Source organism: Dendroctonus ponderosae, unplaced genomic scaffold, assembly GCF_020466585.1.
Source record: "Dendroctonus ponderosae isolate FM_Combo_2020 unplaced genomic scaffold, Dpon_F_20191213v2 Dpon_F_20191213_72, whole genome shotgun sequence".
Lineage (NCBI taxonomy): Eukaryota > Metazoa > Arthropoda > Insecta > Coleoptera > Curculionidae > Dendroctonus > Dendroctonus ponderosae.
In genome coordinates, this window is record NW_026018936.1 from 35,162 (window position 1) to 57,591 (window position 22,430).

At 33.0% G+C, this 22,430-nt stretch overlaps 2 long non-coding RNA genes across 2 annotated transcripts; both read left to right on the forward strand.

Annotated features, from left to right (window-relative positions):
- The first annotated feature begins 440 nt into the window (after positions 1 to 440).
- LOC125505254 lies at positions 441 to 7,152 on the forward strand. The gene is made up of 2 exons (XR_007282041.1): positions 441 to 559; positions 6,758 to 7,152. It is a non-coding gene; the product is annotated as an uncharacterized LOC125505254 (long non-coding RNA).
- Positions 7,153 to 18,370: 11,218 nt separating this feature from the next.
- Positions 18,371 to 18,720, forward strand: LOC125505255. Its single transcript, XR_007282042.1, has 2 exons — positions 18,371 to 18,482; positions 18,537 to 18,720. It is a non-coding gene; the product is annotated as an uncharacterized LOC125505255 (long non-coding RNA).
- Positions 18,721 to 22,430: the final 3,710 nt, after the last annotated feature.

Here is a 22,430-nt window from a genome sequence, read left to right on the forward strand (position 1 = left end):
TCAATAAAACACTCTGGTATTAAATGTGTATATAATTCAAATTATTTCTCGACTCCTTGCATTATTTCAACGTTTAATAACAAAGTCTTATTGAATTTTAGGCGGAGTGTACATACATGCCCACCTCTTCTTTTCTCTTAAAAAAGAATTGCGAAGAACGGCGTTAGTATACGAAAAAACGGACTAGAAATGTTTTCGTCAGAAGCAAGCATTATATTTTTCTATATATTGAAAGAAACATAGCGTTGTACCAAGTTTCGACGAACATAACTGGCAACATGGTATAATTATTTGATAACTTAATTTTAATTCAATCATATAGCTAACTTGTACTTTAATTGTTATAATTTTCTTATCTTTCCTGGGTTTCAGTCAAAGTGTGACGGAAAAATTTTTGCCCCTCAAAAACTGATTAATGTTTTAACACTTTTTAAAATTTTGGTTTTTATACAACATGTTTTAATTGTGAATTGGTGTTTGTAGTTTGTGCAAATTTTAAATCTGATGATGGCGGGATGATGGGATTGTTGCTTCACGCTTTGACTGAGACCCAGGAAAGGTAAGAAAATCATAACAAGTACACACAGTCAGGACAATAAATCAAAATACACTTATATTTTAATTTTATTTTGAATGTATAGTTATTTTGAGTTATTTGAGTCTCAAATAGTTCTCAATATCCACACAAATGCATAAATATGTTTGCATTTGTATTTACGAAACATGCAGATTGGAGTTTTTAAATTTATGGTTTCATATCAGTCTTTTCTGCGATCCCAATGAAATTATTGAGAGTGTTTTGAATAAATAAAGGGTTACTTATTTCATGCTACTCCTCACACTTCTTAAACATAGAAACACAATTACACTTAATAAAGTAAGTTTCAACCGAAATGATGAAACGAAGCAAATAAATATTAGTTAGTCGAAAAGCAAACAGTCTGATGAAATTAGAACAATATTTTATGTATAATAAAGCATATTGAAGGAATCTGGAAACTAGGCCAAGAAAGGAAAATTGCAAATTCAAGAGAAAAATTGTTGTCGATTGGACCTAAGTAGGCTCATCCAAATATGTTTATGAGGAGGCAAAAACGCCTTTTTCGTCAGACGCCAGAACCTCTTTAAAAATTAACGCCTTGCCGATAATTTGATCCCCAGGATCTAACCAACTATCCCAAAACTCCAGGACAAAGTTCCATCATCAAACCGCCCTACCTCTATCAAGAAGCATTTTTGAATAAATCATTTAGGTCTAATTGTTTTCAAATCATCAGAAAACTTGTGAAAAATCTTACTGATTTTTTTCCTTGATTATTACAGATGCATTTAATAATCAATATGTCTGCTTTTTTAGCTTTAATTGTAGTTGCCATTATAAACATAGACGAACTAATAAAAATAAAAACGAAAATTCGAAATATATGTCAATAATCAAACAGCGTTCAAAGCGAATATACAACCCTTTAGAAAGCAATGCGACAAAGGCAATAAAATGGTTTGCAGAATTTCAATTGGGTTACTATTAAGAATTTTATTAAGAAAAATTGGTTCACTCATGGACAACACAGAATGAAAAAGCGAAGGTCCGTAATGGATGCGATAAATATTCCCCCAAAATCAACTACAATGTGTACGTTCAATTTTTCAACTGTTGCTCGACGTTCCGAATCAGTATTACCGATTTTTCCTTTTCGGTTTAGCCGAGCAAACATTCGCCTTTACTCCGACTTTATTGTCAGGTTTAAATCGAATACATTTTTATGATCCCTGAAACTAGCCGGATGGAGTTTCCTTTCCGACCAGTAAAAATATTATATACGTTATTGCCCGCTGGCTTATCGATAGTGTCATTTCGTTCAGACGTCGTAACTTTAAACTGGGCTATTTACAGTTTTCAGCTTTTTGATTTCTTTAAAAGGTAAATTTATTTAGTGGAAATAATTGCGGTCGTTTGTATGCTTCATGCGCCTAAAGAAAACTTACGACGCATTTAAGTAGCGATGGACTTGAACCATTCTACTGTAAGAAAAATGCCAGTAATTGTTCGATTTGATTATTTTATATATGATTTTTAAATCATTCGTACGATCGATGATATGGTATCATTCGTATGATTTTTATAAAGAAAAGAAGTGCTAATTGGGTTTCATTTCTGCAAAAGTGAAAAATTGTTGCATTGTTCCAACTTCCTAACTTAAGGCTTGGATGTTATGTCCCAAATATACCTTAGGGAGCGTTTCCAAGAAGATGTATTCCCATTAATCATATTATCACGAGTCCCGATCCCCAAATTTATATTTTTCTTTCTGTTATATTATTTAACACATCTCACATACCACGTCTTTTACAATTAGAGCTAATTTATATAATTTTTCATTGAATCCCCATCAAGCTGCCATATTCTTCTAAAACTTTGAAACCTGACAACTTACACCAGCGAAGAATATATGTTATTATTTGTTTCTGTTAATCAGTCTTTATCGCTTCAAAACCATGGCAAATTCGTGCCTAAATAGGAGATGGTTTCCATCTCATTCACACTTGCCATCGCCGTTGTCTAATTAAGAAACATGTTACAAATTTGGCAGCGAACAGTTGCAGTAAAGTCCCTCATTTTGGAGCTAATAACAAAAGAAAACAAATTTCTTACCAGAAAATGTTTAGAATTTATAAGCAAAGGTTAATTATAATTTTCCTTCAAGTTCGGCACGTTTTGTTGGTTTATCGTGGCGAAAATTTGTAATAGTATCCCGACACATTAAGCGGATAAATAAATTAGATAGACAAGCTATTAAATATAAATCGTTGGAATAGCGAATGGATCTACGCGTCCAGCCTCACTCCCCGTCACCTGTCAGGAGAACTATACAAAATTAATTACACCGTTCCCTATAAATCTCTACATAATTAACATCGGCCTGGCAGTTTTGCACCAGTTAGCTAAATCTGATGTAATAAATCCAGCCAGCGCATTAAAAAATCGGGATCTTTAATTTGAAAAATGGCAGTCTTAGGAAAGAATTTTCATAATGAAACACAAAAATCTCACAATGAAGAAACCATAAATGCTCAAAACACGTCAAGCAATATGTTAATGTAAAAAGAGTAGAAATGGGTAGTTTGAATCATTTTCATCGAACGATATCAAATCGCGAAGAAATTAAAGAAAATGTCAACATTTTAAAACTAAATTTAAACATGTTAAAGCAGTTTTAATTTACTTGAACATTGCTACAATTCTGCAACAATTTCAATGTCTTATTGTTAAGTTAAAAAATATATATATTTCGGAATATATGTTATAACGCTGTCAAAAAAGTTATTAAATTCATAGTTTTGAAACCACCCCAATTAATAATTCTTTGCTTACCTCTTCAATGACTAAGCGAGCAGAATAACTTGAATAACGAAAATTAAAGTATAAATATTACGACATACATATCCCTCGAGTTTCTTAAAGCAGTAAGCGTCCAAAAAACTGCTTTTAATATTGGCTGCTCGCAAACATTTTAATACTAACACCCTTCTTTCGGTGCCATTAAACTGAATCTAAGTGAAAATTCGAAGAAGATCAATTTTAATAATAAAACAATCAAATTTTCATCAATATTAAATTTGTTGTGCTTCATTGATTACTTCGAGCTTCAAAGGGTTCGTAATAAAAACGATTGAGTGTTTTCTTTGAAGTGAAAACGAGACGAAAAGGGCTGTTTGGGGATGTTTAATATTCATTTTATACCATTGGGGATCTTTTAAGTCCCCCGGAAAGTGTCAGTGTAATAACCTTGGAAATCTTTTCAAGGAACAAGCCGATTCGGATCGTATGCTAAAATACGAAGATCAGTTTGCACTTTAAGTGTTTAAAGAGCGAAGTAAGCAAATGCGTTAATAGTTTTGCTATATCATTTAGATTAGGAAAGTATAATTACGGCCTGACACAGACATAAAAATGACGAAACTGATGATAATTTGCATCAATAAGCATTGAAATTTGTATCTGAAAAACTGGCTAATTTCTACTTAAATCGTGCAAATTCCTTCAGAGGGTGGTTATTACAACATTCATTAACTTTCTGCTTAACTGATTTTTGCTAATGGTTGTTATACACGTTTCCATACGTTTTTGCGGTAACAAAAACGGCTCGCTTTTAATAAAACGTTCATTTAATTTATAAAGCTCATTTGTATTCGTATTGTGGCCTTCAAATATTACCAAACATTATTAATACATCAATCGATTAATTAAAATAAGAGGAAACAATTTGAATATGTATCAGCAACAAATTATGCAATGTGGTTTAGAATATTAATTCGCATAGTATAATTGCTATATAATCCAATTTTATTATTTCGCATAGATTTGCCTGACTTTTCAGTCAGACTGTAAATAACAGTCGTTATTTACGTATCTTCTATTATGGCGCTTTGGACGTAGAACTTAAAGTAATTAAAAACGATTTAGAATTGGTCAAACAAACCATAAACTTTCGAATTTCTGCTACTGAGAGAGTTTCATACATTTTCTTCAATGTATGATTTCCAAGGAAAACTGTTTAAAACTAACTTGCACACATGAGCGTGCTGTGATAGAGAAATTATTTTTTTGTTAATTATTTTTCTTTAAAATCCTACTATTAAATCCAATTCGCTTATGTCGCATTAATTTCCAAGCTCTACCCATTTCTTAGGGCAAATGTTGTTAGCTTGATTAATTTTAGAAATAATTAATTTTGCGCGTCTTGTGCCTTCTCACCATTAAGAAGATGATTTGAAAGTTTCATGTAGCAACTTAACGTAGCAACGTAATTCAATTAAAATGCTTTAGGATATAACTCAATTTGTACGAAATGTTTGAAATTGCTTATGGAAAAAGGGCAATTAACCTTAGCAATTTGATCCAATATCGAAAATACTGACACAAATACAACAAAAACTCATATTTCATATATGTATTTGCTTTGCTTAAATAACTGCTGAGCAGGAGTGGCTAAATAAACGAAGCTAACGTCTTGGCTTACAGACGTAAAGTCGTAAATTCCAATTCTCCTTTGATTAACTATACAATTGCAAGTTGATAGCATCGTGGTTCAGTTATTTCTAGAAAGCAGAACAGTTTCGAGTTTCCATTGCAGGTATAAATGTGTTTTAAAATGGGCAAGTGAAACTCGCCCGGCCTTTAGAAAGCACTAAAGGTTTCCAAATAACTTTAAAACTTGCGACTTTCATTATACTGCGAAAACAGGATCAGCCCTTTTACCGTTTTATTGTCGAAGTTTCCAGAAGAGAACAGAAACGACAGCTTTTATTACATTTTCACGAAATTACTGGATTTATTGTCAGCGGCAAATCAAACGACAATGTAACGTGCCATAAATTTTCGTCCTATGTCGAATTGCCCCTAGAGAAGCAAATGCGATGGTTTTTTTCGACTCATTAATTAGAGGAAGTTTAAATGCAGACGTGGGCACAATAAAAAGTATAACAAGCAGTGCATTTGTTGATTCGGCATATGATTCGTTGTGTCAGTTTTTTGAATTATTCCATGTTTCATAGCGATTTTTAGTTAATTTCGTTTTTTTAATGTGGTATTGAATGAAAATTGGCATTCATGCATATACCAATTAGCAGCAACATTCTTCTGCATCAGTTTTTGCGTCTGCATAACCCTCTACGGAATATATATATTTTTTGTATTTCTGTTTCAAAGCAAACATATTGACAAAAAAACAAATAAGGCAACAGTATTCTGCAGCCATTTTAAAGCCAATGCTGCTTATGAGGATTAAGGTTTATCCCGTTGCTCGTATAAGTTGGGATAACATAAGAATGGCCTTTCAGAAATGTTTAAAGTGAGAATGTAGCTCGAATTAGTTGAGAAAAATATTTAACAATAAAATAATCTATTTTTTTTTCTTTACCTTTAATATTTACTTTAAAAATAATATTAACTTAACTTTTTCCTAAGTGAAATTTTTATTGAATTTTAAATGAGAAAAAACAAATTTGAACTATGAGATACATTTTTCAGTCACTATAAGGTCTTTTGTGAAGTAAACGGAACTACACTTAACATGAGCGCCAAACCAGAAAGAAGATTTAAGTTGCATGCCTTTAATATTTAAATTCCCAATTTACTTTAAAATCTAATACAAATTTGCAAAATGTCTCATTTTCTGTTATTTTCTGATATTTGTTGTTTTGAATAATTTAATATTTTTCAGTACGACCGTGGAGACAACTGTAATTTGCGCTATTTAAAAAGCTTGCTGTTCCGCTCTGCTTATCGTATTTTAATTATATTGTTCCCTGTCTTAAGATCGGAAATGCGTAGCATTTTGAAAATCATTTATTTGAACAAACAAGTTTAAAACCGTAGGGTAAGCCAAATTCTATTGCATGATAGTTTACCCAATTGATTTAGAAAATATTCTCTGGCACCAAACAGTATAATTCAAGTGGTCCTTGTTTGTCGTTTTAACCTGTTAGTAACTCTGAAGAATAACCGAAAACGTGTCGCAATTTTTTAAAGATTTTTTTTAAATCCGTTCAACTTTGTTGTTTCTTTACTGGAATAACTGAATCAACTAACCACTCTCAGATGAACGACTAAAATTTAACCGTACAATAACAGGTAAAAATTACCAATCATCAGAAAAATTGTATTTTTAAGAAAATATCGCAGGAAACAAAATTAAAAATTACAAAACCGAAGATTACTCGTCAAAACCCTTAATCGTTTTTAATTTTTTTTTAGAAATCATCTTGAGAAACCAGCTGCTCAGAATGGGAACTGACTGGCTCGTCGAGCAGACCGATAACTCCCTATCAGAAGACATTGTAAGACGTATTATTAAAGCACAGGCCAGAGAAAAGCAAGAACAGTGAGATACAGACGATCAGGCAAGGCACAAAGTGACGAAGTGGAGCAGCCTGTCGCGACTGTCGCATATAAAATTTGCAGTAAAACCACGAAACAAGAAAAATTTTATCGTCCAAAAACCACAATTTGTGATGTGAGACATAGTCTCGCCTAGAAGGCAAAGCGCGGTTCATAACTATATTATAAGGGGCAAAACATTGTAACATTTTCGCAAGGATTAATACAAGTTTCTAATCATTGGAAAGTAATAAATAAACTTCCCGCTTGAACCAGCCTCAACATAGTACATTTTTTAGGATTTTTAAATAATTTTTCTTAGATTCTAATTATTTAAAGTTTATCCAATTAGGTCCAAATGTAAGCAGATTTTTGCAAGCAATATTTTTTTGGCTTCTATAGCCACCAGAGAACAACAGGTTAAAACCATCTGGATTTTTCAAAATAGCTTCGAGAACTTAACCAAATTATCAGATTAAAAAAAGTCTAATACAGTTGAAACTGATTAAAACGTTTCATATTATTTGCGAATTTCTTCTCCATTATCAAATCATACCTAGGCAATGCCTTAACTTTTTCTATTTATTGTGTAATAAACGATTGCAATTTAATTTCTATTAATATTTGATTAAACTTTATTTTAAATAGTCGACAGGATAAGAATTTAGAATTTGGCAAAATTAAATTACTTTAAAGTTGTTTGTAAAATCTGACGAAATTGCAGAATTTGTCAACTTTAGAAATTAAGCTATTCTGATGCATCATGTTAACAATCTGGAATTCTTTCCAGCTACAAACTCTTCTACCGATTTCCTCCAGATCTTGCCAATTTGGTCTAGAACACGCTTCACATATTTAATAGCATATTCCAGATAGACAGCTTACCTACGTATGCATCAAGTGAATATTGCCCTAGACGTGCTTGGGGATGGCACTTTTTAATGTGCTTTCCAGATCTAGTGAAGATAAATGTAAGAGCCTTAGAAACTAAAGGGAAACAAATAGACATTTCCAACACCATTTGTGTAAGTTCACACAAGGCGGAGGCCCCATCGTTCAGGTAGCTTCTTCGAGAAACCGCACTCTAAATTATAATTTAATCCTCTTAGGTTCTTTACGAGTTGTACAAGTTACGTATCGCCAACAACCTGTCTGAGGTATATATAATTACGTCTGCGCTTGAATTGCGACAAGGCAATAGCGTTAATGAACATAAGATTAAATCTGCACGTCGAGCAGGTCTAGATTAAAACCGGCATGACATCTGCTTGGATCTCTTTGCAAATTGAAATGCCCTGTAAAGTCATTATTTTAATGCGTTTTCCTGATATGAGATGCATAATTATGGTTAGGCTGACACAAAGTCTGTAGTCACAATGTTGTGAAATTCCTTCTTGTTAATGTTCAGATCTATCATGGAACTTATACTTTAGAGCAAGGAAACTGTATTCCATTATTAACCACTTCTGCGTTGGAAGCTTAAAAAGCATTCACAGCTATATTTTAGAAAGTAATGCTTAGAAAAACTTGATTAATTTTAGCGCAAGCAACAGATATATTAGAAGTTCTGTGGAAAATCCCGCCTTGCATTGAAAATTCCAATTGTGGTAGGTTTTATGAGCCACTAGATCTTAATAGCGGGTACCATTTAAAAAAAAACTGAAACTATAGGAGTAGCAAAACCATTGAAGATTTACCTAGTTTATATATAAAAGTTAAAATCGTTAAATTGAGCTAAAGCTCCAATATATTGGTGGACATTTAACATCGGAAAGTCGCCTTAAGCGAATGATAAAGTCCCGAAAAAGCACAATAGGATTGGGATAAAATAAATTTTAAATGTATAAAGACAAAACCCTACTGATATATCAAGAATAGTCAAAGCTGACAAGATTTTAAAACGCAAATATGAGTGTTAAGACACTGGTTAGCAAAGTGGATATTTTGATTAATTATTTTTTACTAATTTGCCCCGCCTTCAATACGGAAAGTAAAATCACGGTCCAGAATACAATGCCATAATCTAAGCTTGTACAATATCATACATTTTATGCACACAATACAAATTAATCAACAAAAATTGGAAATAAACGATATAATTGAAAACCATTTTGCCGAAAACAAAACAGAAAAATACCCCACAGATATTCCCAATTAAAAGTATATTTTAAGCCTAAAAAGTGCAACCAAAAGTTCCATTCCAGACTATGTATCTCATATACGTTTTCGTTTTAAAATAAAGCTGTAGTCGATTCCTAGACTCCTGCTATATGAAATCGATTCGCCTGTAGGCGTAGAACATGCATATGCTTCAGTTTGTTTGTAATTTTGGAAAAACGGTTTTTATATTATTTTGTTTTGGAAGTCAATATAGCGCCATGTTGAGTTTTTAGCAATTACCAAATTTCGAAGAAACTCTTAGTGGATGATGACTTTGGAAAACGCTGATTACCTTAAACTGAGCTGGTTTAATTCAACACATAAATTTTACTTTGAACAAGGACTACTTCAAATTTGCGAGCCCTTTCCAGGTGTTGGTTCACACCTACACAAAGATATTCTCTTGCAAATGACTAAAATGACCAAAATGTGTACTCGTTTTTCAGTATAAAATTGGAATATATGTTTTATAACTCTGAAAATATTCAGAATTTATTAAGATTTTAGAAGACATCACCGAGACATGCTGAAAAAGTAATCATTTTTCACAAGCATTAGAGTCATATAGATACAAAGGTACAGTTGCGATTCTGTATACAAAACTAAATAAACATGTACGAAAACGGTCAACTCAATTTTGTTAAGAATAAGAACTACATTATTTGCTACTTCTCGCCGAGAGTATAAGAAAATGACTATGCGGAGTACCATATTCAAACGAAAGAAGCATTTTATAAAATCACAAGAAAAAGATAAGTTCTTCAAGTGCAGAGACCGACTTCCATTTTTGCCACTGATTAAAAAATTCCCTATGCAAGAAAGAAAAGTCGTTCGGTATATCGTATTTGCCGCAGTTATGAAATACAAGGCGCCGTAAATATTTAAGTGCGATGTCCACGATATCTTCTCCCAGACGATGCGATGGGTGGTCTTGTTATTTCTCATGTTACGACTTACCCCCTGGTGGGATATTTTTGCGAAATTTTAAGGTCTTTGGACTGACAATGCGGCGCCCGCTGTTGCAGATTTACGATAATAAATTTCTAACGGAGAAAACAAGTTGTGTGCTTCAGGCAGAGCACCTAGTAAAGCTGCACACTTTATTTTACTCGAGATATTAACATGAGACTCACAATTTTCGGAACGCTGTCATCTGCAAAAAGGCAACACGGAAGTGTACATTCGCTGAAATCATTTTGGTCAATTTAATTAATTCTAGTTAATAACAATATGGCAAGTCTTGACCTCACGAGTATGAACATTATTGCAGTGGCAATGTTTCGAAAATGAACGATCCTTTAGCCAACAATCCAGTTAAACAGCGAACAATATATTTTAAATATTGTTGTGCTCTACCATACAAATTACGTTTAGCGCATATGCAAATCAACGCTCGATGAGCAGTGTAATTACTGACCATTTGTTTGATGCATGTAGAAAAGAATTTATTTGCTTGGTTGATTAGAATTTCAACATGTATGGAAAATTAATAGTGTAATATTTTACCAACTATGCTTATAAATTAACAATAAAAAACATAAATAAAATAAAATTCCATGTAATTAAGTGCAATCTTAAAATATTTTCCTCACTATTTTCTGAGAGTGTCCCCTATTATAGAATGATCTATAACAATTAACCACTTTAAGGCGTAATGACTAGAAAGACAGTTTATGTTTCTGGTTTTATTGGCGATACAGTAAACCTTTGCTAAAAGGGATGTTTTCGTATTCCATAACTCATTAGCAATGTGCAAAATTAATTTATGACTATCTATTAGCTATTCCAACCCTTATTTGTAGTTTTTAGAGGACTGATGTAAAAAAATATTATGATTATGATGAAATATTTTGACTGAATCCAATTTTTTTGCCTCAGTAAGATCAATCTTCTGCAATTAAATTTTATTAACGACCGTAAACACAGTTTATAATATCCCACTTTCCTAAGCTGCCGATAACACGGGGTGTCTGCAAAATGTCTGGTCAAAATGCCATCACGTCCAAGTGCACGGTTTCAAAATACAGGGCGACATACTCAAGATGAAAACATCGAAAAAACTTAATCATTAAATAAATTGTCGAAAGAGGTGCAATTATTTGTTAAGTGAGGAATTTGTTAGCTAAAATTGCATATTCAAATAGTAAACAAGTTATGCGACGATACGAATAATTACTTCACTACAGAGTCCGTTTCTAAATAATTCTTATAATCTACGATAAAAAAAATGTGGTGCTTTAACTAGTTTTGTATATATCTGGAAGAGATCTTCAAGGTGCTTACAAAGTGTTAACGGATTTCAATTTCGCGCCCGCTAAAACCCCCCGATACGAGATTTCGTTCATATAGTAGCACTATAAGCGAAATAATTCTTTTTTCTCAATTTTTTTTACCTTAACTTTGAGGCCCTGCACTTCGAAGACAGTCCACATTTGGATTATACGAATTACGTTAATTTATCATTTTTTCACCTCAGGAATCTGTGGTAGGATTTTGAACAGACGTTTTACAGAGAACCAGTATAACCGGTGTGTCGTATCTCCATAAATTATGACAACGATATATTTCGTGTGCTCTTCTAAATATTAAATTATGTTTAAGTGATTATTCTTTACGTGTTGCAGTAATATTCTCTTGCAATATTTTAAATTAACTTTAATTAACCAAATTTGCCTATATTATAGACTTTCGGAAGCATCAACCTGCGCTTATCAAAAATTTCCAAAAAAGTCGTAATTTTTCGCAAAAAAAATAACTAAAACGGCAAATTCAATGAGACTATATCAAAATTATTTTAGCAGTTTGAAACAAATCATTTTTGGTGGTATGTGTGCCCTTTAAATTTTAATTTCAAATCGTATGCTGAAAACAAGCCGCGATTAACTAAGAAATAAAACTCTATTAATTCTAATGTTGAAATAACGATGTTGATGAGAGTAAAACGTATTGAAAATAAAATGACCGCTTTCTTATAACAAACATTTTCAGTAATCTTGTCCAAAGTCCAGTGCTCACCATCTAGACGAAACAATACTGATCACCATGTTACTCACCTAACTTACACAATTCAATAGCGGTCAAACCCCGTATTTCCTGTCAATTTCCTTCTAATTTGGGCGGTTTACCAAGTAATTTCTTGAATGAAAAGCTCCTATAAATCAATGCGAAATTGTTTTTGACCAAAACCATTAACGCAGTGATCATTCAAATTAAAAGGTTAATTAATCCCGGGTCTCGGTGCTAAGACTGAGTTTAGACTAATGGGTTTTGATGATTCACGGTGAATGGAAATGAGAGTTTCATTACATTAGTCATAGAAAAGCAGATCGGTCTTTGTTGGGCGAAGGTAATGGATAGTTAGCTTTCGTCTTTTGTGATCACTTTGCAACGTTTATGTTTTATGCTTACAAAAGTGCTAAACTACGTGGATCAACTGCTACTTAGTTCGGATTAATGGAAGAGCTATTGGATGAAATGTTGAGATGGTACCCGAAATTTATTCAAGGTAACAAAAAAGTAATCAAAGAGAAAAGCAGTAACGTGGTGCAAATAACATCAATTTTCTTCGTTTATTATTAATCATCTCAGTCAGGCAATCTTTTCAAACCTCACTATCCTTAAAGGTTCACTAAATCATCAACGATATAATTAAGGTGCTTCTCCAGTTTCGCTGCTGCCATGAAATGGTTTATCAAAGGATGGCTAAACCTAGCATTTTCCAAGTTAGCTTAATAGACTGTTACTGACATTCTCATGAAAAACTGACGAGGGTTAAACGGGGATTATCCAAAGTTTTGAAATTATTTCAGGCTTCACAACCCGATATTATCCAGTTGAAAATTTTCCGACTCTTGTCTCGCAGAAAGTCAGGACCTGCTTTAAAAGGATGGTGTGAAGCATGAACATGTGTGAGCATTAATTTAACACCGTTCCACTTTACTAGCAGCTTTGAGGTTCAGCAAACTTCAAGAAAGGCAAACTTGGCTTCGCCTGTACAATTACACCATATTATAGCAGGTGGATTGAGTGTTTTCATCCGACAAATGAGATTTGAGTTCAGCATTCACATGTTTAATCTGCTGCTTTTAAATTTCGTTTAAAATAGAGTTTTTAATCAGTTCTTCGTCCATAATTGGAACCATTTGCGTAACAAGAACAGAGGATTTTTGATCGCGCTCGTTGAATGGAATTATTACTTAAAACGTTTGATATGCGAATCGTGATGATGAACAGTTCTAAACATTAACAAAATTAATAACATCTATATTCTGGTTAAAATTAGATCAATTAAATATTGGCTGGCATCCACTGTCTCGTTTTATTATTTGTTGGATGAAAAGATATGGTGCGGTTTCAAATAATGAATTTCCTTCTCAAAGGAGTTTTAATATAAATACAAAATCCGCCAGTCCCATTTCATTAATATTCCCTATAGTGCACCTTAACTTAATTGGACATTTCATTGTTGTGGAAAATCCAAGATAGCGCGTTTTTCCTTCTGCAGAATCATTAATAGCTGTACTGCTTTTATTCTGTTAAATTTATAGGATTTTGCCGCGTTCAATCTTGTCACCACCACCCTTTGCTGACGCTCAAGTGGAATACTTATCTGATTTACAAACACCCTTTTTTGCGACAAATTATCTTGACGGAGAGAAGGACTTATCTAATCCCCGGTACCCATTATTCTTCTCTATCAATTTTTTTCTTGGCAGAAGCGGAAAAAGCAGTTACCTCCTGCACTGGCTTTCAAGTCGCTGAGAATAAAGCTTTGGTCGCGATAACGATATGGTGTATACATTCTTATCTTGAGCAAACGGCGTGTAAAACGTTTAGCTAAGTCAGCTAGCTACATCCTGCCGCTCCGGCACTAAGTTTCAAATTGGAATTTAATATTACCCAGCACCCTTGCAGTGGAATTTTCTAAATAAATGCTCAGGAAAGTGAATATAAATGAGTTTCGCCTTCTTTTGCATGTTCAGAACTTGTTCATTTCCATGTAGGTCATTCGATTTCATAGGCAAATCTTAGAAAACAATAAGTTTCAGCATGGCCGATAAAGTTTAACTGAGATATTGTGAAATGGTTGAAGGTTTCTTTTGTATTTGCAGTTTTGTGTGTATCTTTTTCGTGTCGCCGGTGGTAATACTTTTTCTGAATTCGCCGCCTTAACCTTGACAGCTGTAGTAGGAATTCTCGATCAGTTGGCCGAATTTTCAATGAGTTTTTTCAAATAAAAAATTGAAAACCTTAAAAGCATTTCTGAATTAATCAAAGTCCGACGTCACATAAATAACAAATGTAAAGCGACATTTTTCCGACTATTTGTCAGAAGCACAGGTCTAATTATTGGGTAGCCTCATTTCCTCAATTCGGTTCGTGATTAAAACAAGTTTATGTAAAACGGGCATTTGCAAATTAACCCGGAGTCACGCCGCAGAGCACCGGAACGATTCCGGAAAATATCAAATGGCATTTTGTACGGAGTCCCAAAACGAGCCGGCCAAATGACGCATCGAAAATTACATAATTAGGTTAGTGAGATTGTAATCATTGATATTTAAAATGCCGCTTGGGATACTTTGCCCATTACATTTCATTTTATCTGCCCTGCAATAATAGTTCACTAGATTATATATAGGTCATTTTCCAGAGAAATGAAAAGTTTATCATTAAAAACAATCATTAGAGTTATCAGAAAAATCCATTAATTTTAATAGTTTTGGTCACAAAATAGACCCGGCAGTTCTGATTGAGAAACTGGAACGTTATTGTGTAAAGACGTTTTGTTGTTTGCAGTATATTGTAGAAAAATCGCGACAGGAACATTTGAAAGCCGAATTCAGTTCATTTTTGTAAAGTAAAGTTGCTGCAAATAATCTGAACCAAATAATTTTCCTTTATTTTTCCTGGTACGATTAGTCTCTCTGAAATAAAATTTTCTGTCTTGATATGACTACAGATTCAACTTTCATTTGCATTTCCCACTGCTCAAGAAATGCGATAATAATGTGTAAAATATATTGTCACTGGGCAAACAAAAATTTTCTCCATGATTATTATTATTATCTTACTTTTATGATATCTCATACAATTTTTCTTGAAATCTGCAATGTCAATGTTCACATAAATTTGCTTATACAAGAAAATAGCTTTCTTACAGCTCATGCCCAAAAAACGTACATATTTCAAGTGAAAGGAATTATTTCGATTAATTACGTTTTATGATATTTTAATAGATTTAATTTCGTTAAAATATGTATAATTTCTAATATATGTATATTCCACATATTGTAATTTTTTTTGGGCAATAGCAAATGGAAGTTTTGGGAAATCGCTGAAAAACGCTTAGTCATAAAACTAATTCCTATATGGCAATTAACCCTCTTGACTTTCTTACGAATTTTCATTATATTAATAATAATAGGGTCATTATGAAAATGTTAACCTCTGTGAAGAATGCGTGGATTACTAAAAAATAACAAATATCTCCATCGAATAATAAAATGCTATCTTTAAACTTCTCTAAGAACATTTTAAACATTTCCAAATCACTCCCGATCTTTCCATAAATTACATGCGCGTTTTCTAAATTATTCCAATCGCCGCAAGTTCAGTCATTACCGCTTGAACGAAAAAGTGTGTGTCAATAGCAGATTTTTCCACTAAAAACCCTGATTTATGTAAAGCAATTATCCATTTGGATGGAAGGTCGTCTTTCCAGACCAATTTGAAATGTAGCTTTGCGTGACTCTACAAAGTGAAAAACATTTTTCACTTTACACAACCAATTACCACCATAATTAGACGTTTAAAATTCATCGTCAAAGAGGAAGTCTAGGAAATAATGTCAGCAAATATATACAACTTTGCGCAAGCGGTGAGGAAAACTTCCCTTGTACAGAACGTCATTTGTAACTAGCGTAAAATACGGTCTGAAAACATTTGCCCCCGAGAATACGTTAGGCGAGATGCCCATAGGGATCGGCGTTGAACAATATAATAATAAGCAGACACTTGAAAGACCTAAATTATTTGTGTCACAATCACACAGTTTTAAAGCGTGTTGTTTACTTTGCAAAAGAGGACAGGGTGCGTTTTATCTTGAGGCAAATCTGGCTTGTTAACCATAAATTTCTTTTAAAGGACATTTTCTCGAAAACGAAGTTTCCTTTATTCCGGTTTCTGAGTTTGCAGTAATTGCCTAGTAAAACGAAACTTTAGCCCCTTGAGTAAAACATTAAACAATATGCACAAATAATTCTGCATTATGAATGTGTCATCAATGTAATATGCTGAGATCAGTTCAATGATTTAACTGGAACTGAAAATATAGATCGTCTTCAATTTATTATGACAATATCAATGTTTTTGTAAATAAAATGTGTACACGTAAATTAAATCAATTATTCCCGCCTAAAAATTAATAATGCTGACAATTCACGACATACTCCATTTGTGGGGACTAGTGAAATTGACGAAAGTAAAAATAAACACATCGGACTCGACCTCGGTTCGCTAGCAATTAAGCCAAATAAATATGTGATTTTATTTTCAGGCAATATATTCATTTCAATAGTCGAACGTTATCAAATAGCAACATTTAATCAATTGTGAAAATACATGTCTGCTTAATTAGACAGAAATGCATTTTCTGTGTTAAGTGATTTTGATTTCATAAATATTTTTGATCGATCTAGTACGTATGGCGAGATGCAAATGTTCAAACTGTTCGCATTTTTAAGCGAAAATCTACAAAGCAATGCAAAAGCTCAAGCAAAATTTTACCAGCTAGTTCGGACCTAAGAAGTAGCTAGTGAAATCTAAACAAGTTTCTTAATTTCAGCACTTATAGAACATAAATTGATAAAGCATGTTCTAAATATTTTACGTCGAGTTCCCCATTGATGCCCTTTATCTAAAGCATTGCTTGCGCCACACAAGAGAGCTATGAAAATCAGATGAAAGCTGATTATGGACCCTCGTCACATGCCCTCTTTGTAAACGGTACAAATTAGTTCTCCTTCAAAGAACGAGGCTATGAAATAATTTTGCAATGTATATCACTTTATAACCGGCCTTATGCGATCCGGGAGAAAACATCATTTGGGAAGTTGGTTTCGCATATCATGATGAAAGAGGGCTCAATGTGATAATGCAATATAACACCTAAGGCATTGCCTTTGAAGTCCTTATGTTATAATATGAGGACTTTACCGGAAAAATCTATGAGGTTTCATTAGATGTATTCGCATTCTGACTGCTTTTGAAGCAATAATGAACTGGAGGCATTTTTAGAAAGTTATTTGGTCGTGCAAATGGAAAAAATTGATATTTAATAGCAAAAATATATTATAGTTTTTTACATTAATTCCGAAGATTTCAGATAGAATTCAACGAGTCGGTCGTTTTCAATACGATTGGATACTAAAACTATTTTCTAAATTGAAACTGAAATTAGGAGAAAAAAATAATAAACAAATTTTATGATAAAATTGAAAATTGGAAAAACGTAATTTATAAAATTGCTTTCCAATGTGATAAACTGTCTATGCGGGAAGTCACAATACCAATCAAATAAAGTAACTAAACAACCCTAATCATACATACAAAACAAATAATTTCACAAATTACATATTTGTCAACATGCATTTGATAATTTCATCAAAAACCAATGGGCTGCTTCAAAAATTTTAGCAACGGAACCATAAAAAGCGTAAAATTAAAGGAAATAGTATTAATTTCGCTAAATTTGGATAATTGTGTTGCCACTTGGTCATTTCATTTAAGCCATACGCTTGCATTTGCTAAAATCTAAAGTAGACCAAGAAACGTATACCTTAATTAAATTGCACCAAAATTCGTAATTAATTTTATTTTATTTTCTTTAAACTATGAGATCAACTCAAAGTCACAAATTTGTGAAAAGAAAACTGAGACAAAACATACTCTTTGTTAGATACTTTCTTGAGAACGGTAGCAGATTTGCCATCGAAACTTTAATGTAACTTTTCTAAATTAATTTATTTTGTGACTCGAAAATTTCTCTTGCAGCTTGAGCACTCTTTATCAAAATGTAAATAGAAGACGTTGGGAAATTCTGACTTTAAAAGACAACAATTTTGAGGCAAAATACCCAAAAAAGTTTTCAGAACCGAACAATTTTGTGGTGCACTGAAAACACAGACTCACAGACTTACTGAAATTTGCCTCGGCCACTCCCAAAGAGATCAAATAATAACTTTTCTGCTTCCCAATTCAACTGCTTCCGTCAAAATAACTAAATATTATGTACGTATATTAGTTGTTGTGTCAAAACATGCTGACAAATTGCCACCTTAGTGAATAGAAAATATAAATTTGTCAAGTGTCTGCGTCTATTTGAGTTCTTCAGCAACATCCCTTCGGACTAGTCATTCTCCAGAGCAAACAGTTTCCGAACGTACGTTATAACACATAGTTATACGCTTTGTCATACCAGAAAATCTCTGGATAGTTTCAGATGCAAAGCAACTGGTTTCAGATGCAAACACAATGTAAGAAGAATTTGTCAAGACATTTCATAAATTCAAGAATATCATGTGAAATTGTTTATACACTTACCAGTAAATTGTTGTTAGTGGTATGGCTCTTTGATATTCCGCAATGTGTCTTACCTGAAATAAAAAAAATACAAACTAGAGTCTTTTTATGTACCATGAAACGGCTTCACGAAAAAAATATTTGACTATATGTTCAGTTATTTTTCCACATGCGTTGGGAGAATATTGAAACCAATCTGTTCCAGCTGCTGATAAGTAACTGAATAAAAGATTTACCGGAAACAAGCGAGCCATTTATAAAAGAAATGGTTCCATTTATCTAAATCTCATTTAGCAGTCGAATTATGATCATCACTTCTGGAACGGAAATATTCTCGCACTTTTTACGAATGAACGCGAAGGCTCGAAATAATGCATCCAATGTATCCAGATCGGGCAAAATGATTCGGAAACACGCCATTTACAGATTATTTGTTCTTCTTTTCGTTTGCTGATTAACGTGTTTATTTATTTCTTTGCTTAGCTAATACATTGCCAACCATTTAGCAACGAACATTTTTTTCACAATAACGTTTGGAGTAGCGGAGTAATTATTGGGGTTTGTATGAAGATTTGTGTACATGCTGAAGTAAATTAAGAAGATTCAGTATTTTAAAACTGTATTGAAATATCTTTGACAGGCTTTCTTAGGAGTAAATTTACGATCCCTTAGAGACCTAGGAAGAAGAGATGCACTGTTTGCAATCAATGTTCCATCATTTGTACATGGGTACTTTATGGGCTCTAATAAAGCCTTTAATAAATTTATTAATAACCAACGAATAGAAGCACCAATCAAGAAACAGATATACTTCATAGGCATAAGAATAATATTAAACATTTACTACTGTCAAAAATAATCAATATTCATATAGAAAGCATAAGATCTTAAATACAAGTGTAGTAAATTTTGGGTGACCGGTTTCTGTTGTCCTTGAGTGGACATCAAATATACGATATATTTTAAATATGAATATAAAATGCAATCATAACGATMCTGGATATTTAAGATGTTTAATGTAAATCATATTTGAAAATTATGTATTTATATAATTTTCAAACATGATTTAGWCTAGTCCCTGAATATGATTTAGTCTAGTCCCCTGYATGTTTATTGCAAGKTGCATTMTTTGCAAATTGCAGTGTCCTGTTTGCACCATATATCTAGTGATTTTACAAACCTTTTTGCGAAATGGCATGCGAATTTGCAGCAGAATTTGTTTTTGGGCAGGATTCGTTTAAGCAAGATCAAAATATTATTTAAACAACTGACATAAGTAAGTACAAAACACTAGTGAGTTTTATGCTCACTCAAGAGCAAAAACAATGTAATTTATCACTATTCTCGTTCCCAAGTTTGAGTCCTTCTATCAGTGGGAAAGCTTCTCAACGGCATTTTAATATTCGTGCAAACACAGGGTAAAATTTTTCGTTTTATGGCTTTGAGTGCATACTATTTTACTGCGGGCCTCGTAATCGCAGAGTCAGCACAGGTGTCGCAAATAATAATATAACGTGCCGGTCGATTTGACATGCTAAATGTAGGCAATTTGCAGAAAATCGTAAAGTTTTAATGTTGTCTAACATTTACGAGACAATGGTGGGCTGATGCTGAAACCACCATATTAAATGAAAACGGTTTCTTAAGTTTAGCAGAAAAAAACTCCAAAATCTTTGTCTCAACATTTGATTTTGACAAATTATTCAAAGGTATTATTCATCTGTAGAGTTTGAGGCAATCATTTACTGCAGGCGCGTTAGGAAAATTAATTGAAATTTCTTATGTTGGTTATACGTTATTACACTGATTTGTTACACAAAATTAGATAATTGTGCTTTCAAAATTATCGACTTTCGGTTGGTGCCATTTAAGAAATATCAAAAAATTGAGGACTTACCGGAAGCTTTTTAATATAAAAATTATGGCGATTTAATCAATTGTAACAGGCGTTCGAAATTTGATTAACAATAATATAAAACTTTCGATGAGTGATGTGTTTAGTCAATTTAAGGATTATCATCTTTATTTATTGCCCCACTGTAGAGGCACGTAAGCTCTCGTACGTGCTTTTAGTGAGAATGAGTAGAAAGGAGAATTACTGCCAACGCGAGGGGGGTAAAAGAGACGCTTGAAAAATGCCCTGAATTTATAATGATGTACGGATATTTGTGCCATCCTATTTGTTTGTCTGACGCTGTTGATGTTGTTTCTTCTTTACGTCCGCAAAATGCGATTTATGTGAAATTTCTCGAAAGGGTTTTTGCCGACATCGGTTCATTGTAGTCATTTATTTTGTGAAGATATCACAGCTAATGGATTCAACGCGACAAAAACGCAAAAGCGTATGCGAGTTGAAGGGAAAGCACATTTTGTAATTTTGAAATGTGCCGGATCACATAAAAGTATCACGTTGCTAACTGGGTCGACTCAGATAGTGGTTGGAGACAGTTGCAAAACTACTTATAAATGAAGATTCATTACCACCAAGAATAGCATTTATTCTGCAGATATTTCAATTCCAAATTTCACAATTATAAAACAGGAACAAGCGCGAGAACTCAGAGAACAGTACTTAAATAAGAACAACCATATGAAGTTTCACAACAGTTTCGAATTGGTAGAAGAATACCCGCGAACACGCAGCTGATAAAATGATTGTTAGGACGGAATTTTCCAGTCTAAACTTGATTCAGCATGAACTTTAGTAAACGTATGAATATAACTTTCTCCAAATGATTGGATTATTGGGAAAAATATTTGATGCATTTTGGGAAAATTACGTCAACACGCCAAAAAAATACCAACTTTATTACTGAGGGTTTGTAGATACATCCTAAGAATAGGGGAGGATCGCTCTGTATAAATATTGTAGACGGTTTAGTGGGTGACGTTCTAAATAACCTGAAAATAAATCATCAGGAACTTTAATTACCTAAATTCAGTTAATGAACAACATGTTGATCTGTACTGCCTAATATCTGTTTTGCCTTTAGAATTAGAGGATAAAAGGTTAAACTTTACGATGCTTTTCACAACAACAGCAAACAACTTATGGAAGTTTCAGTATGTCGTAATGAGTTTCGGTCAATACGTTGTATGGTAAAGCAAAAATTGAACTGTTACAAATACATTTGAAGTGAGAAGATGAAGAACCAGCTGTTAATAAACGGAAAACATTCTACTCGCACTTTTAAAATTTCACAGGACTCAAACCGCATTATCAGGAACCACATAAAATCTTGTAAAGGACGTTCAGATACTCCTTGAGGTGGCCACAGAATATTTACGGCGTTTCACTAAAGTGTAATTGACCATCTATAATTTGAGGTTTTGAAGTATGAATTTTTATGATTGTATAGGATAAGGGTAAAGGATCCTCTCAATAGGCAAATTAATTATTATCAAAGAAGCAATGCAAATAGATAGCAAAACATAAAACATGCAAAAGAACATACAGAAATTTTATTTGCTTCTTTTTTGAGTATTAGACAGATAGTTCGCGTTCAGAGATGAATGTTGCTAATTTTGCTTCCTAATTATTAATTGGATACAATCAACTAATAAATTGGAGATTTTTCGAGAAGCCTGCTTTTCTATTTAAACTGTGCAGTTACTTGTAACGCCACTAGATTCCTTATCATTAAAGGAGAATTGAAAGGGAACTGAAAAAATTGGAAACTTGCATCTTGGAATTTGGAATTGATAAAACAGCTATATTAAACAGTTAATCGATATGGATAATATCCATTTGATTATATATATTTCCTGTGAAATGAACATTAGAAACATGTATTATTTTGGATTTTTT